The following is a 17329-nucleotide window of genomic DNA, read 5'->3' as shown; positions in this document are numbered from 1 at the left end:
CAAAGTACCATTTTTGAGGACAGATTGTGAAATGTGAGATTAATAAATACCCAGGGATCAAAGTCTTTAGTTTTCTATTTCTATCCAGGTTCAAGATACCATATTCCCAAAATGTGAATAACAGATGTGATTCACAAGTCCACAAATTGGACATGGCACACTATTTGAGAAGTAGTGGTGAGGTAGGGGGAAGAGGGGGGTGGGTGGGACATAACCCCCAAAACCACTTTGAGATTGAGCTGAAATATTTATCACGCAATTTTACACTAACGTGTTTTTATCAATTTATTTTCATCAAAGTCTGAGACCATCACCTGGGGACCACTCGGTGAGTTGGCATGGAATGACTTTTTTGAGATGCTCGGTCTCTTCCAATCTCTCCATTTCAGTTCCTGTCTCTGTGATGTCAAACCGAGGTCATTCCTCTTCAGCTACAGCTCTCCACAACTTTCCTTAGCTCTGCAGCTCCACCACGTATTTCTCTCCATGCATTTATATTATTACCTCTGCCACCGAAGGTGAAGGAGGTTATGTTTTCACCCCTCTCTGTCTGTTTGTTTGTTACTTGCAAAATCGAAGATATTTCAAGTATATTGGTTCATCGATTTTGTGATTCTATCTGTCTGTCTGTCTGTCTGTCTGTCTGTCTGTCTGTTTATCGCCGACAGGTCACAATTTTCAACCAATCTTCACGAAACTTCACCACATGGTAGAGTTTGCCATAAAGAACAAGCCTATTGTTTTGAGGTCAAAAGGTCAACATAGGCCCAAGGTCAACAACTTTGGTGAGATTTCTAAAATCCTCAATTTTCATCCGATTGACTTGAAATTTGAAGAGGATTTATATTTCAGGTCAATGAATTCAACCAGCCAATTATTTTTTAAGTCAACATTGACCAAAAGGTCAACATATGCTCGAGATCAACAACTAAGGTGGTAGTTCTAAAATCCACAATTTTCATCTGATTGACTTGAAATTTGAAGTGGAGTTTCACATTTAGTCATTAAATTCAACCACCAATTACTTTTGAGATCAAATTAATTTTATGGATTTTGCAAGTGTCATGCTCTGCTTGTTTGTCCGTGTGCAGGATATTTCAAAAGGTTGTGGACAGATCCAGATTAAATTTGGTCGGCAAGTTGGGTGTGCGACAAGGACGAACTGATTAGATTTTGGTGAAGATCCGGGTCCGGATTCGACTACTAGAGTTTTTAAAGTGATTCTTCACTATTGAGAGAGAGAGGGCCAAAAATGATATACAGTACGTGATCTCAAAAAGTTGTAGACGGATTCGGATGAAACTTGGCAGACAAGTTGGGTGTGTGACCACGATGAATTGTTTTGATTTTGGTGAAGATCCAAATCCAAATCTGGATACGAGATTTATTTAATTTTCAAAGTGATTCTTCACCATTGAGAGATGGGGCCAAAAACGATATAGTTCTGTATAGCACGATATTTCAAAAATGTATTGGGCCTGATATGTTCTCGTGGATCAGGCATTACATGGCGGAGGTATGCGCTCTACCGAGTGCTCTTCTCGTTTTTATTATTCTTGTTACTTTTAGAAATGCATGAGAAAATGATGAGCCACATTTCTGTATTATCACATGAGGCAGCCTTGAAAACTCAGGCTAAAAACAAAATTACATAAAAAACAAAAACCTCTTTCTATTATACAAATTAACTGAAGTAATAACTAAAACTGAAAATAACCCCCCGACCCATCATTGTTACCTGCATCAAAAAAAAAAAAAATCCGTAACCGCTCATCATTATCCGCATCACTTATTTGTCTGTCTTTGACTATTTTGTCCCTCAACCCTGCTGTTGGTATTTTCCCCTTCTCCTTCCGCTGCTCCTTTTGTTACGTTGCCTCCTAATCCATTCTGTGTTATAACTAATGGAGGGACAACCATTGTAGTTCTAGTTCTAAAAAATAATTGCTCATCCCTTTATTGAAGCGGTGTGTAGGACACAGTCCGCTGCTGTGGTCACTCCCAAAAATAATAAAAATAGGGGCAATAAACCTGGGTGTTCACCTCGTAGCGGCTGGATAAGAAAACCAGGGAACCACTGGTAGGCGTGGATGACCCACAAAATATGTAACGGAGAAGAAAGTAAGCACCGATGGATTTTTTTTTTTTTTATGCCGTGAGCAAACTTTGGTACATCACAGGTGATGAAGGTTGTGGTCAAGTTTAATCAAAATTGTGTTGTGTGCTTTTAGAAATGGAAGCAAATACATTTTTTGGAGTGGAACCACCCCATACACCCCCTTCGATCCAAATTCTTTTGTTTGTTTGCTTGTTTCATCGAAATCATGTGTGTAGTTTCTAAGAAAGCAAACACCTATTTTGGGAGGACACCCTCCCCCAGTGGACCCCCATAGACCCCGACGGGACTGTAGTTGTGGCTGTTTCAGTTTATTGTGTGACATCTTCTATTCGCACCTTTTTTTTTTTGGAAGTTTTTTGCTGGGTGGGTGAGGGATACCTTTTCTGGTTTTGTTGTGTTCGTGCTCGTGTACAAATTGTATCCGGTATTCTGTTGAACTTGTCACATACTCTGCTAATCCGACAGTGTGTAGTGATTATTTTGTTGCTCAATCAAGTGCACAGTTGCTCTGTGCACTTGATTGAGTTCCATCAGGCCGCCGCCTCCTCCTTTCCTCAGCAGGTACATTATCGGGATGCATTGGTTTTTGTGGATAGTGAGGAGCTTCCTTGTTTTGATGTCGAACGTATTGATTTCTGATTGGGGCCTATTTATTATTCCACAGCTGCATTGGAACCCTGGTACTGCGAGTTGATTTATGGCTTTGATTTTGTTTCCTGGGGAGAGGTAGGTTTTCAGGGTCAGCTTCGTTCTACGTCGGTATTCTTTGGCAATTGTTGTTTTGTGCATTTGTTTGTGACATATTTGGTGGCCTTCTTTTACTCTGCAGTATTTGTATGATGCTTCGTTTTCTAATTACTGTATTGTTGTTTCAAGGTCAATTTTTACGTTGTCTGTTTTTGTTGGTTTATCTTGTGTAAATGTGCACTTGGCACACTTATCTCGTCCAAATTCCATTTGAATGTCCTCATAGAACATTCTGTCAATTTTTTTTGTCATTCGGTCTGAAGAGCTTTAAATCATCCATGTCTCGGAGGTGTGTCACCTTTCCTGTTTCTTTGGATGTTGTTCTATTGGTTGTTCGGGTGTATCTGTGTCCTTGTTTGTTGATGTGGTTACTCAATGGGTGCAGTGCCAGCCAATACAAGAGTGGAGAGAGACTGTCTCCCTGGAAGATCCCACGCCGTGTCTTCACATCTGGTATTTCATTATTTCCTTCTGAGTGCTGTCATATCAATGTGGTATTTCAGAGCTCCATTGCTTTCTCAATCATTTTGATTATTTGGGGATTGATTTTGTATATTTGCATGCATGTTGTCATCCACAAATGTGGGACACTATCGAAAGCTTTCTTATAGTCTATGTCGGCGGTGGACAATTTGGTTCTTCACATTTGGCAATTTTCAAGTACAGCCTTGTTCAGTGGTACAGTGGGTGGTCAATTGTTCCGTAACAACCTTTCTGACATCCCTTTTGTTCTGCCTCCAAAACCTCCTTGTTGTGTTACATAATGTACCTAGGTGATGGTACATAATTTCTGTGATGATTCTTGTTTGAAGTTTGTATGTTGTTGGTAGGCTCCATTACTTTCTGTCTGTTATTGGTCGGTATTTGTGAGGAAGTTGGGTTTCTTCAGATTTTGGGATGAGAAATGTCTTTCCTTCTACAAGCCACTCATCCACTGCCTTTTCCTCCTTGATCGGTTCGTTGAATGTCCTGGCCTTGTGATTGTGGAGAGCATCAAGTTGTTTTAGCCAGAAGTTTGGAATTCCATCTGAGCCTGGGCTTTTAAAGTTTGGCATTTTTAAAAGTTGTTTTCTGATTATTTTTTTTTTCTTTTTTTTTCTTCATCAATAATCACTGGGGGGCATTTCCTCAAGATGCTGCCTCTTCTTTTCCAAGTTTGGGATCCATTGGCTTCTTTGTTATGTTATTTTCGATATTCAAAAATTCCTTTCCAGAATTTTTTTCGTGTTTCTTTTTCAGAGGGAGTTGAGACATTCTGCTTTTGTTTCCCTAATTTGCAGTAGAATCTCTTTGGGTTACGTACTCAAAAGCTTGTGATTTTGTTTTCTCCTGTTGTTTGCGTCATTGTATTTTTTTTAAATCTTCCCTGCGATCATTTCTAATTTGAATTTGTGTGTGTGTGTGTGTGTGTGCGTGCGTGCGTGCGTGCGTGCGTGCGTGCGTGCGCACAAAGAAAATTGTCCCCAGGAATCGTACGACATGTATTCAATCTTTAAAAAAGGAAATCTATACCTGTCCTGTACTATTTAATTTTAGCTCACCTGGACTTTAATCAGGTAAGCTTATGCGATCGAGCAGTGTCCGTAGGTGTGTGAGTGAGTGAGTGAGTGAGTCAGTCAGTGAGTCGGACAGTCCGTAAACACTTCAGTCATTATTGCTTTAACCGAACACAAGATTTGATCAAACTTGGCCACGAGCTTCATATCTGATGCCTAACGAAAGTTTATTGACCACATCAAGATCTGCACTCACTAAGGGGGCCTACGGGGGTTTTTTCACCCCCCCCACCCCAAAAAAGGTATTTCCTCTCCTCAAAAACGTACACACACAATTAAACTTGACCACAACCTTAATTACCCGTATTGTACCAAAGTGTATTGACTGCATTAAAATCTGCCTTCATTAAGCGGTCTATGAGTGGGGGTTGGGGTTTGAACCCCCCCCCCCAAAAATAGGAATTTGCTCTCTTCTCTGAAACTGTACTCACAATTTTGATGAAACTTGCCCAAAACCTTCACCACCAGTGATGTACCAAAGTTTATCGACCACATCAAAATCTGCGCTCATTAATATGTTTTTTATTATTACTTAACCGACATTATATAATCCCTCCGTCGCATATTTTGAAATAACGGAATCCCGTGAGGTTGTGAATTAAATGTTGTCTGTCGTTATTTGCTTTAAACATTGTTCTTAATGAATGGGAACATGAGCATTGTTAAGAACGGAAGAAAGGGGGAAGGGAGGACGGAGAGTAGGCAGAGGGAGATTGAGGCTTGGGGGAGGGGATTGAATCCTTGGGGTTTGGTGGAGGGTGGGGGGGGGGGCTGAAGAACTTGGTGTTGGAAGGTGGGGTTGAGTAATTTGCATTTGTGGTTGTGGGGGTGGGGGGCGGAGGGCTGTGGGAGTTGAAAACTTGAAGTCCCATCTTACATTACAGGTAATTTCCGCAGGTACCTGCCAGTACAATCATAATAAGCTTATACCGAGGTCACATCGGCTTTCCTCCGGGGGAAGATTACACTTTCCATACTGCTGAATGCAATTTTAGGTTCTGCCACATAAGCGCAACACTCAGTGTCATCAGCCTGTTCACATAAAACAGACCTGTTTATTTCTCAAAGCAGCAGTTTTTATCAATGTGTCATGACAACCTTTTCACTATTTATTTTTTTCTCAGGTGTTTTTGCTTTCAATACAATGCTGCACTAATGTTAAGGCAACGTAATCTCCCCACCCCTTCATTTTTGGGACTTGAGCATAAACACTTATTTTGTTCAATTTATAAGTCGAGCCATTTATTTCATCGAACATACTTATTTTCACTGCTCCATCTATTATATTCGACAAAATTCACAACATCAAACTTCATAGAATGAGCCAGCAACTTTAGCCACATGAACCATCCACCAGCATCTGCAGAATGTATTGCAAGGGTGAAATGAGGTTAATGTCACAACATGCGTAACCACGCAAGTCATGCAGGACAAGTCCAAGCTAACATGAATCGATGTGGAGCTTTGTGAAGCATTAGGCCTAACTCTCGTACACTACCGGTCAAAAGTTTTAGAACACCCCCATTTTTCCAGTTTTTTTCTGAAATTTAAGGAGTTTAATGTTTCAATGTACGCTGAAATTAAAGCATAGAACAAATAAACAATTGCAGATAAAAAAGAAATCATGGAATCGTTTTGTTGAACAAAATTTAATCTAAATTTTTGACTCATCAAAGTAGCCACCTTTTGCAGATATAACAGCCGAACATACTCGTGCCATTCTTTCTACTATGGAAATCAAATATTGTTCGGAAAGTTCTTCCCAACACTGTTACAGAAGTTCCCACAAATGTGTTGCACTTGTAGGTTGCTTTGCTTTCACCCTTCTGGCCAGTTCATCCCAAACCAGCTCGATGCAGTTTAAGTCTGGAGACTGTGCTGGCCATTCCATGATTTGAAGCCTTCCGTCTTGTTCTTTTCTTCTAATATAAGGTAGTTCTGACAGAATGGAAGTATGTTTTGGGTCGTTATCTTGTCGGAGGAACCCCTGACCAACTTGGCGTGGACCAGAGAGTATTGCATGACGCTGCAAAATGCTGTGGTAGCCCTTTTGGTTCAGGATGCCAGTCACTCTGTGCAAGTCGCCGACTCTGGATCCAGCAAAAGAGCCCCAGGTCATCATGCTTCCTCCTCCATGTTTGACAGTTGGTGTCACACACTGAGGAACCATCCTTTCACCTACTCGATGGCGTACAAAAACCCTGCGCGATGAACCGAAGACTTCAAATTTTGATTCATCGGTCCATAAGACCTTCTTCCATTTTTCAGTAGTCCACTGGCGGTGCTTCATGGCCCAGGCAAGCCTCTTTTTCGTATTTTGCCATCTTAGCAATGACTTTCTTACTGCCACTCGACCTGTCAAACCTGCAGCTCGAAGTCTTCTCTTCGCAGTTGAAACTGAGACTTCCTTACTTCGACCAGTGTTAAGCTGTGCTTGAAGCTGCTGTCCTGTGAGCCGCCTCTCACGCAAGCTGTTGACTCAGAAACTTGTCTTCTGATTGTGTTGTGGCTTTGGGTCTGCCAGACCTCTTCCTGTCAGAGTTTCCTCCAGTTTCCAAGTGCCTTTTGATGGTGTAGGAAACTGTACTCACTGACACCTTGGCTTCTTTGCGATCATAATATAATGGGCATAAGCCTGGAACTTCTAACACATTTTTTTCCAAACATATTCTGTTCATACTTCCAAAATCTTCACATTATGTGTTCCATATATATATATATATATATATATATATATATATATATATATATATATATATATATATATATATATATATATATATATATATATATATATATATATATATATATATATATATATATATACGCAGGTGATAGCGGATTCAAAAAATCCAATATAGTTAAAACTTTCAGAGGGAATCGATGACGTCACAATCAGCAGCGTTCCGCGGCAAACCGACGGCTGGGTCCCAGACGACGTGCTTTACTTCACTAAGTTCATGAGTTCAGGACTTTTGTTCAACTCAACATTTACGACTTTTATCCTGCCATGTTGTTCATCTGTTGATGGAGGTAATATAGAAACGATGAAAATGTCAAATCATTGGTGTTTCTCATCCGGCACGATGTGTCAAGGCCAACAATCCAAAGTGACCGGCCTCAAATGCTACCATGGGCTCCCAGACACGCCACCAATATAAACTGAGCTGTTGAATGCAGCGCAAAACATCCAAAGAAACTACCGTAACCAAGTATTGTGATCCGTCCTATCCCCCATACCCGTCTTAGACGGGTATCTGCAAGTTTCTCCAAAGGAATGACTGACACTTTTCAGGGTTATAATGGTCTGTCTGTCTTCCTTTGTTAATTGTCTTTTTCTCGCCATTATGATAGCAATATACTACTTCCTGCAGTGCAATATTGTCCAAATTATGCTTCAGAGGGTGCAGCAACACAGTCTGTTCCAACACTGCTTTTATGCAGACAGAGGTTTTGTAACTAATCAACAAAAGTTGGGACACCTGTAGGAATTGTTTGCATCAACTTTCAAGGCTTAATTTACTTCATTGCTGCAGAACAGCTGCAGTTGCTAACCCATTACTTGTTCCGTGAAAAGGGCCTTTTTTAACAACTCTGAAATTTACATTATTTGTCAGTTTTTGGTGACGTCAACTTTTTTTTTTTAAACCTCTGGCAGTTTACCGCTTCACTTTGTACCATTTCAGGTTATTCACTGGACTTGAACTGCTTAAATTTCAGTAAAAACTTGAAAAATGGGGGTGTTCTAAAACTTTTGACCGGTCGTGTAAATCTATAAACGCTGCATACCTGGATTAGGATGCCACCGACCAATTTGTTGATCGAAATGTTGGGCAAGGAAAATGGTGAAACGGAATTTTCTGTGACACCGTTAGCCCGAGTACTTCGCTCGAATTCAAACTTTTCAGAACACCACTCGACTCCACGAGTACTTGTGATCATTACTACAGACGTAGTTATAAGCATTCGAACTTGCCTCATCTGATGGTAAATCCATCGAGGGAAAAGACTAATCTGGGGGAAATACTGAAAGAAGAGACCTTTGGACGAGGACTTAGATTTTCGAATTTGGCCGAAACATAGTGATTACGACCTCATCAGATTATGACCCTTCCTCCTCTCCAACGACAATGGTTGTCACTCCATGAATTGTGAGCCTCCTACAAAACATATCGGACACCTTTGTTGTCCATAATTATGATCCCATTTTTTTATGCCAAGGTCATGAAAAATCATCTGAGAAACAATCTTGCTGTGTTCCTGGAAGGAACCACCAGTGATCGATCAACAACTTAATTTGAAATGGTACATCTGATTATTACTGGGTTTTTTTTTTCATTTAATATCCTTGCATTGGCAAAAGAAACTCACATATTTCCCAATAATTTATGTGAAGGCGGCCATGCCCTGAACATTATTGGCCAAAACTCAGATGCGAAGTCCTTGCCCTTCCTTTGCAGTAATTCTCAGTTTCTGTAATTTTACCTTCTGTTCACTTTAAAACTATTCAAAGGTCGATTGCAAGTGCTTGCTGTGATTGCAGACTCGCCCATTTCCTTCAAATTGCGTGACAGACTCGGCTGGATAGGTTTGCACTCGGGCATGACTCGCCCAGATATTTCGCTTCGTCGGTTGGGTATCGCGTACTGATGTGCATTTATTCATTAAGTGTGTATTTTTATATGTTGTTTTGAATAATCAGGTCACTGAGAAAAGAATATGTTGTGCGCCTTTCTTCATGCTTTGTGAATTTACGAGAGTGCTTGCAAATGCGATTTTTCGTTTAAAAGACCAGTTAGTATTCGGTGATGGCCTGGACTCTACGCACACTCGCTTCAAAGCTGTCTTGCCTTGGTTTGAGTCTCGGCCCAGCTATAAACTGTTTTACAGGCAGGGTGATTCATCAATATGTGTGCCGTCCCTTGGATGGATCTTAAACGGGCGTCCTGTCTGTCGGCATTAGTTGTTGGATGTTAAAGACCCCACGGTGTCCTTCGTAAAGAGTAGGTGATCTGTTGCCAGCACCATGAACAACTTGCAAATCCCTACCCTAACTCATGCTGGGAAGATGGCAATGGCAAACCACCCAGTATAACCCTTGCTCAGGAAGCTGCTCTGGTGGTTACGCGAAGCTCGAATGTAGAAGCAGGTCACATTTTGACCCATGAATATGTTGGGTCTGCGAATAGTGGGGTCCGACAGGATATATGTATATGCGTATGCGTATACACTCAATGTATAAAACATTAGGAACACCGGCTCTTTCCATGAAATAGACTGATTCGGTGAATCCAGGTGAAAGCTGTGATCCCTTATTGATTGCACCTGTTAAATCCACTTCAATCAGTGGAGATGAAGGGAAGGAGACAAGTTAAAGAAGGATTTATTTTAAGCCTTGAGATGATTGAGGCATGGATATGGATGTGTACCTTTCAGGGGGTGAATGGGTAAGCCAAAATATTTAAGTGCCTTTCAACAGGGTATCGTAGTCGGTGCCAGCCAGGTGCACCAGTTTGAGTGTGTCAAGAACTGCAACGTTGCTGGGTTTTGCATGCTCAATGGTTTCCCATGTGTGTCAAGAATGGTCCACCACCCAAAGGACATCCAGCCAGTGATTGAAAAACGGCTTATTGATGAAAGAGGCCAAAGGAGGCTGACACGAATTGTGCAGAGCAACAGATGGGCTACAGTTAGTCAATTGACAGTCCAGTACAACATTGGTGCCAAAAGACCCATAAAATAATGCTCAACTCGTCATACCTTGACACAAATTGGGTATGGCAGCCGACGACCGTACAGAGTTCCACTTCTTTCCACGAAAAAAAGAATCTGCATTTGCAGTGGGTTAAGGAATGAAAACACTGGACATTAGAGGATTGGAAAAACATTGCCTGGTCTGATGAGTCCCAGTTCCTGCTGTTTCACGCTGATGGGAGGACTAGGGTATGGAGAAAACCACATGAGTACATGCATCCATCATGCCGTGTGTCAACATTGCAGGCTGGTGGTAGTGGGGTGGTGGTGATGGTGGTGTGTTTTCATGACACACATTGAGCCCCTTGATAAAAGTGGAGCAACGTTTGAATGTCACAGGATATCTGAACATCATTGCCAATCAGGTGCATCCTTTCATGGCAGCAGTGTATCCATCTGCGAATGGATTTCTTCAGCAGGATAATGCCCCATGGTACAAGGCTAGGATAGTCCAGGAATGGTTCCATGAACATGACAGTGAACTGAGCTTACTGCAGTGGCCTTTCCAGTCACCAGATCTCAATCGAATTGAGCATCTGTGGAATGAAATGGAACGAGCCATTCAGAGTCGAGATCCACTTCCAGCCAACTTGACACAACTGTGGGAAGCATTGAAGTCAACATGAGCCAACATCCTTGTGGAACACTTTCGACAACTTGTGGAGTCCATGCTACGACAAATTGAGCTGTTCTGAAGGCAAAAGGAGGTGCAACTCAATAAGGTGTTCCTAATGTTTTGTACACTGAGTGTATATGTAAATATGTGTTGCTTTTTCAATAATAATGTCTCTCTTAATCATAAATTAGGTGCAATAGCTCACAACTTCATTTATATTTTGATTTCTTTTTTTAAAATCGTCTTGATTTTACAACTTGTGCATCAATCAGCATGTATACTGTGCAAAAACAGATCCACCTGTTTATCCCTAAGTTTTGTTTTTGTGAAATTATATTTTGGTACTTATTACATTAGCCATTTTAGCAATGTGTGAATTTTAATATATATATATATATATATATATATATATATATGTATATATATATATATATATATATATATATATATATATATATATGTATATGTATATATATATATATATATATATCCTGGTGTTGGCACAGTGGTAAGGGCAGCTGCTTGGGATCCAAAAGGTCCTGAGTTCAAGCCTCGTTGGGCCACTGAATTAATACACCAGGGGATTGACTCAGCCTGTCATCCTTCTGAGGTCGGCGAAATGAGCACCAGTGTACTGGGCCGGTGTATACCCCGGTTAAAATAGGTGTACCATATCCCTGTGTCGTAAGAGGCGACCAGGGTTACGTCAGGAAGGGCATTCGGCGTAAAAAATGTGCCAAATCACTTTGCGGATCATACGGATGATCCACTGTGGCGACCCCTAACCGGAGCAGCCGAAAGAAGAAGAGATATATAGATATATATATATATATATCTCTCTCTCTCTCCCTCTCTCTCCCTCTCTCTCACTATATCTCTATATCTATATATATATATATATATATATATATATATATATATATATATATATATATATATGTATATGCAATGGTGGCAACCAATACCAGCCAGATTCTGCATTATGGCATAACCATCCTGTGGCTCATAAGCAAAGTTGCCTGCGAACCCTTTTCCGATAGGTCAAAACACACTGTAGTTATGTGGAAAAAGAAGAAAGGAACTTTCTTCGAAAGTTCCATTCACGATTCAAATGGTAACCCAAACAGTTTTGTGAAGAATTGTATGTGGAGGAGGGTAAATGATGAGTCTACACAACTCAAACCAAAGTTCTGGTGTGCCCTTCCAAACGTGACCAACGTATCAGAAGCTTCCGCTCGCCTGTTAGGCCCGTTTGAAGTCGGCATTGCACAGAGTCCTGAGGCTACCATTTATACACAGGATCATGCAACCAAAAGACCGATTGAATCGGGAGGACAAATCATGTCATTTATAAAATAAATTGCAGCAACTGCGCAGCCCTCTACATTGGAGAGACCTCGAAGAGACTAAAAACAAGGCTACACAAACACCAGTTAGCCGTACGTAGAAAGGATTCGCTTTCCCAGGTCGCAATGCACAGCATCGGACAAGACCATCAATTCGTGTTCACCGAGGCTGAAATGATCGGGCAAGCGGACAACCGAACGTCCAGACAGCTGCAAGAGGCCTGGTATTCAAATGACAATTCAATTAATAGACATATCGATTTACACCCGGCGTATCAAGCATTACGTCACCAGCTCAAACATCCGTAAACACACTGCACGTGCTAATCACATCAAGCACTTTCACAGAACGTATCAAGGAAGCAATTAGGAGTATCAGTTAATTGATAAGGTGATGTCAATCCAGGTGTTATTAATCAGGATGATTAATATCTCAATGTTATGTATAAATGGCACCGCATGTGCTTTGTTAATCCCACACTCCAAAGCGCTTACCTTGTGTAGGTCTTTTTGGGTTGCTTTATGCAACTTCTTCGGCTGGAGGAGTGTGGGAGTTGTCAATTATTTATATAATCCCCGCTACCTGGGTTTAGTTGATGAGGTGAGAGCTGATTGGTTATTCCTTCCTTTCACAGGTGAGAGATCTGGGTGGGTCTTTCTATATGTGTATATATATATATATATATATATATATATATATATATATATATATATATATTTATATATATATATATATTTATATATATATATATATATATATATATTTATATATATATATATATATATATATATATATATATATATATATGTATTTCGTGGGACAACTTAGCATAACAATTGTGCATTTTGTGAGGAAAGCACAAAATTTGGCACACTTGTAGCCTATTTATATTATGAACAGATTTGGATATTGAGCCATCTCAAATTCAGCCGCTGATGGCTGTGGCAGCCATTTTCCACTGCCATCAAAAATTTTGAGATGGCCCAATATCCAAATCTGTTCATAATATGATCGGCCACTTGTGTGCCAAATTTGGTGCTTTTCTCACAAAATGCACAATTGTTATGCTATATTTAGCTAAGTTGCCCCACTAATATATATATATATATATATATATATATATATATATATATATATAATTTTTAATGTATGCATATTTACTTTTTTTTCCAATTAATCTCAAGCTCATGATATAATTTGTTCATTCATTGCATACATTGATAAAGACATTAGTAGACAACAGTATGCTCGAGCATAAGTTACAAGGACATTGGTGGTTAATGGACAAATCCAGATGTTATACGTGATTTGAACCTGGTATCCTCAACAGATCAACCCTTTTAAGTGCTCGGAACTTATTTGTGTTTTGTTCGCTGTGCCAAGCCAAAGTCTTGTTGTTGTTGTTGTTGTTTCTTTTTTGGGTATCTCATATATCTTATGCTTTAAGTCTGATGGATAAAAGGGGAAAGAGGGCTTTCACCAAAAAGGTTCTGCATGTTGAGATGCCAATGAGATTTTGACAGGTGAGGACAATGAGATTGTAGGAAGCATTAATAGAGGGCAGGAAATACAAAGCTGTGAGAGTAAGTAGTCTAAGTGCTGTGACCCAGGTCTTCAATTTAAAGGCCTGTGACAATTTGTTCATTGTAATTTAAAGGCCTGTGACAATTTGTTCAATGTCCTTGTCCATGAGGTGCTTTTCTCTCTGACCCGACTAGACATTGGAAAACATACTTTTTGACTGTCAGAATATCATTGTGCAAACTATATAAAGCCATCTATGTTTTATGTACACAAATATGGTGGGACTTTTACACCTCTACCCTCTCCCCACATTCTCTTCCCTCACTGTCCTTACTCGAATCTCTGAGAAATCCTCATCCCCTTCTCTTTCCATTCCTCTCACAATCTTTTGCTCTCTCTCTCTCTCTCTGCACTCTCTGCACTCTGCACTCTCTGCACTCTCTGTACTCTGCACTCTCTGCACTCTCTGCACTCTCTGCTCTCTCTGCTCTCTCTCTCTCTCTCTCTCTGCTCTCTCTCTCTCTCTCTCTCTCTCTCTCTCTCTCCCTCTATCTATCTTTCTGCTCTCTCTCTCTCTCTCTCTCTCTCTCTCTCTCTCTCTCTCTCTCTCTCTCTCTCTCTCTCTCTCTCTCTCTCTCTCTCTCTCTCTCTCTCTCTCTCTCTCTCTCTCTCTCTCTCTCTCTCTCTCTCTCTCTCTCTCTCTCTCTCTCTCTCTCTCTCTCTCTCTCTCTCTCTCTCTCTCTCTCTCTCTCTCTCTCTCTCTCTCTCTCTCTCTCTCTCTCTCTCTCTCTCTCTCTCTCTCTCTCTCTCTCTCTCTCTCTCTCTCTCTCTCTCTCTCTCTCTCTCTCTCTCTCTCTCTCTCTCTCTCTCTCTCTCTCTCTCTCTCTCTCTCTCTCTCTCTCTCTCTCTCTCTCTCTCTCTCTCTCTCTCTCTCTCTCTCTCTCTCTCTCTCTCTCTCTCTCTCTCTCTCTCTCTCTCTCTCTCTCTCTCTCTCTCTCTCTCTCTCTCTCTCTCTCTCTCTCTCTCTCTCTCTCTCTCTCTCTCTCTCTCTCTCTCTCTCTCTCTCTCTCTCTCTCTCTCTCTCTCTCTCTCTCTCTCTCTCTCTCTCTCTCTCTCTCTCTCTCTCTCTCTCTCTCTCTCTCTCTCTCTCTCTCTCTCTCTCTCTCTCTCTCTCTCTCTCTCTCTCTCTCTCTCTCTCTCTCTCTCTCTCTCTCTCTCTCTCTCTCTCTCTCTCTCTCTCTCTCTCTCTCTCTCTCTCTCTCTCTCTCTCTCTCTCTCTCTCTCTCTCTCTCTCTCTCTCTCTCTCTCTCTCTCTCTCTCTCTCTCTCTCTCTCTCTCTCTCTCTCTCTCTCTCTCTCTCTATCTCTATCTCTATCTCTATCTCTATCTCTATCTCTATCTATCTATCTATCTATCTATCTATCTATCTATCTATCTATGTATCTATGTATCTAATCTATCTATGTAATCTATCTATCTATGTATCTATCTATCTATCTATCTCTCTGCTCTCTCTCTCTCTCTTGCTCTCTCTCTCTGTCCCTCTGTCCCTCTGTCGCTCTGTCCCTCTGTCCTCTCTCTCTCTCTCTCTCTTGCTCTCTCTCTCTGTCCCTCTGTCCCTCTGTCGCTCTGTCCCTCTGTCCCTCTCTCTCTCTCTCTCTCTCTCTCTCTCTCTCTCTCTCTCTCTCTCGCTCTCGCTCTCGCTCTCGCTCTCGCTCTCTCTCTCGCTCTCTCTCTCGCGCTCTCTCTCGCGCTCTCTCTCTATCTCTATCTCTATCTATCCATGATTACATTTGCTTGTAATAGGTAAATGTGGTTTGATTTTCATGCATATACACTTGATTTTATTTGATTTGCATGTAAGTAAAGTCTATTTTATAGGCATGGTGGTATATTTGATTTGGTTTGCATATGCTAACGTTGATTTGATAGTCTTGAGTGTAAAGTTGATTGGGTTTGCAGGTTGGCAAAGTTCATTTGGTATGCCTGTAGGTATATTTGATTTACCTGCAAGTAAAGTCGATTTAATTGAACAGAGTATGGAGAGATGGAATGGATTGGAATTGGAAAAGGCATTAGACAGGGGTGCATTCTCTCCACTTACTTGTTTAATTTGGATATCGAGTACATCACGAGGAAATCAAACTTGAATGACATAAAGACTGGAGTCTGGATTGGAGGAAGATGTACCAACAACCCAAGCTATAATAATACTAATACCACTCTGATGGCAGAAAGTAAAGAGGTTTTGATGATACTGCTGCAGACAGTGAAGAAGGAAAGTGAAAAAAGCCTGTCTTAAACATAAAAAAAAAGACTAAAACCTTGTTACGTGGTCATATTGGAAGACGATCATGTGGAAATAGTGGAAAATTTAATCTTCCTGGGTTCTTAGATTGAAGTGAGTGGAGAATGTGGAGGATAAATTAATAGACAGTCAGCGTTGGGGAGAACAGCAATGTTAGGATTGACAAAGATCCTGAAAGACAAAGATGTGTCAATACAAACCAAGAGGAGGTGAATGCTTTCGTTTTTCTAGTTGCAATGTTATGGATGTGTCTTGGGCAGTGAAAAAGAAAGAAAGAACAGAAGATTGACAGTTTTGGAATGTGGTGTTGGAGACTGATATTTAAAATTCCATGGACTGCAAGAAAAATAAACAAATCAGTGGGTGAAGAAATTAGACCACCATGTTCACGAGAAGCACTGATGATGCAAAACAGAAACTGTAATACTTTGTACACATCTGCATATGATTGAGGGAAGAAGAGGAAGAGACAGACCTTGTATGCACTGGGTGGATGGGGTGAAGGCTGCAACCAAGCTGTCTCAGCCAGAGCTTCGGGAAGCGGTGCAGGATCGGGATTGTTTGGCGAAATCTGATCATGAATGTCACCATAAGTTGGCCACGACTTGACATAACCAGTTATTTGATTTGACTGGAACCACTCGCTCCCTTATGGGAGTGTTGTGTCCCCTCCCTTAAGCATGGGTCAGTGAAACACTTCTACTATGCCAGGTATGCAGTGCAAAATTCCAAGTTATCTCCACAGCTGATTTGTCATACTGTCTCCCCTGACCCTGGGTACCCCAAGCACATGTGCAACACTTGGTGGATATGGTCCAAGCCATTTTCTACATTGCGAGAAGCATCTGCTCCCTCCTGGAGTGGCCCAGAAAAAGGGGAAGGGGTGGGAAGGTTGGAAATAATATATTTTATTCTGCGGCGAGTATGCACTTCCCCTCTCTCCAACAGTGGTCAGTACACTGTTTGCACTGTGCCACATGTACAGGTGAAAATCTTAAGGGTCTCCCCACTCTCACGAGAGGGGGGGGGGGGTTGCCTACTCTCATGAGAGGTGGAGATTGGGTTGAATTTTATTGTACCCATGACCTGATCCTGGGTATCCCCAGCATGTTTGCCAAATTTGATGGGGATTGGCGAAACACTTTTCAATTCCATAATCATCAGATGTATACATACAAAGAATTGCCTTATGAGTCCCCTAACGGTTTCACCGGAGGGGACTATAGGTTTGCTCTCCGTCTGTCCGTCCGTCTGTCCGTCCGTCCATTTATTCCACCTGTGGTTTTTCAGACATTTTTTTCCCCACACCTTTAGACATATTCAACTGAAACTTGGTACATGGCTTTATTATGACAAGT

At 41.1% G+C, this 17329-nt stretch overlaps 1 protein-coding gene across 8 annotated transcripts in view; it reads left to right on the top strand.

Annotated features, from left to right (window-relative positions):
* The window catches only part of LOC147014718 (sodium/calcium exchanger 3-like), a 412647-nt gene that overhangs the window by 90745 nt on the left and 304573 nt on the right, over positions 1 to 17329 (top strand). The gene's annotated exons all lie outside the window — the stretch shown is intronic.

Source organism: Eptatretus burgeri, chromosome 13 (assembly GCF_056783735.1).
Source record: "Eptatretus burgeri isolate ZD-2024b chromosome 13, Ebu_testis_v1, whole genome shotgun sequence".
Taxonomy (NCBI): domain Eukaryota; kingdom Metazoa; phylum Chordata; class Myxini; order Myxiniformes; family Myxinidae; genus Eptatretus; species Eptatretus burgeri.
This window is presented reverse-complemented; position numbering and strand designations above follow the sequence as displayed.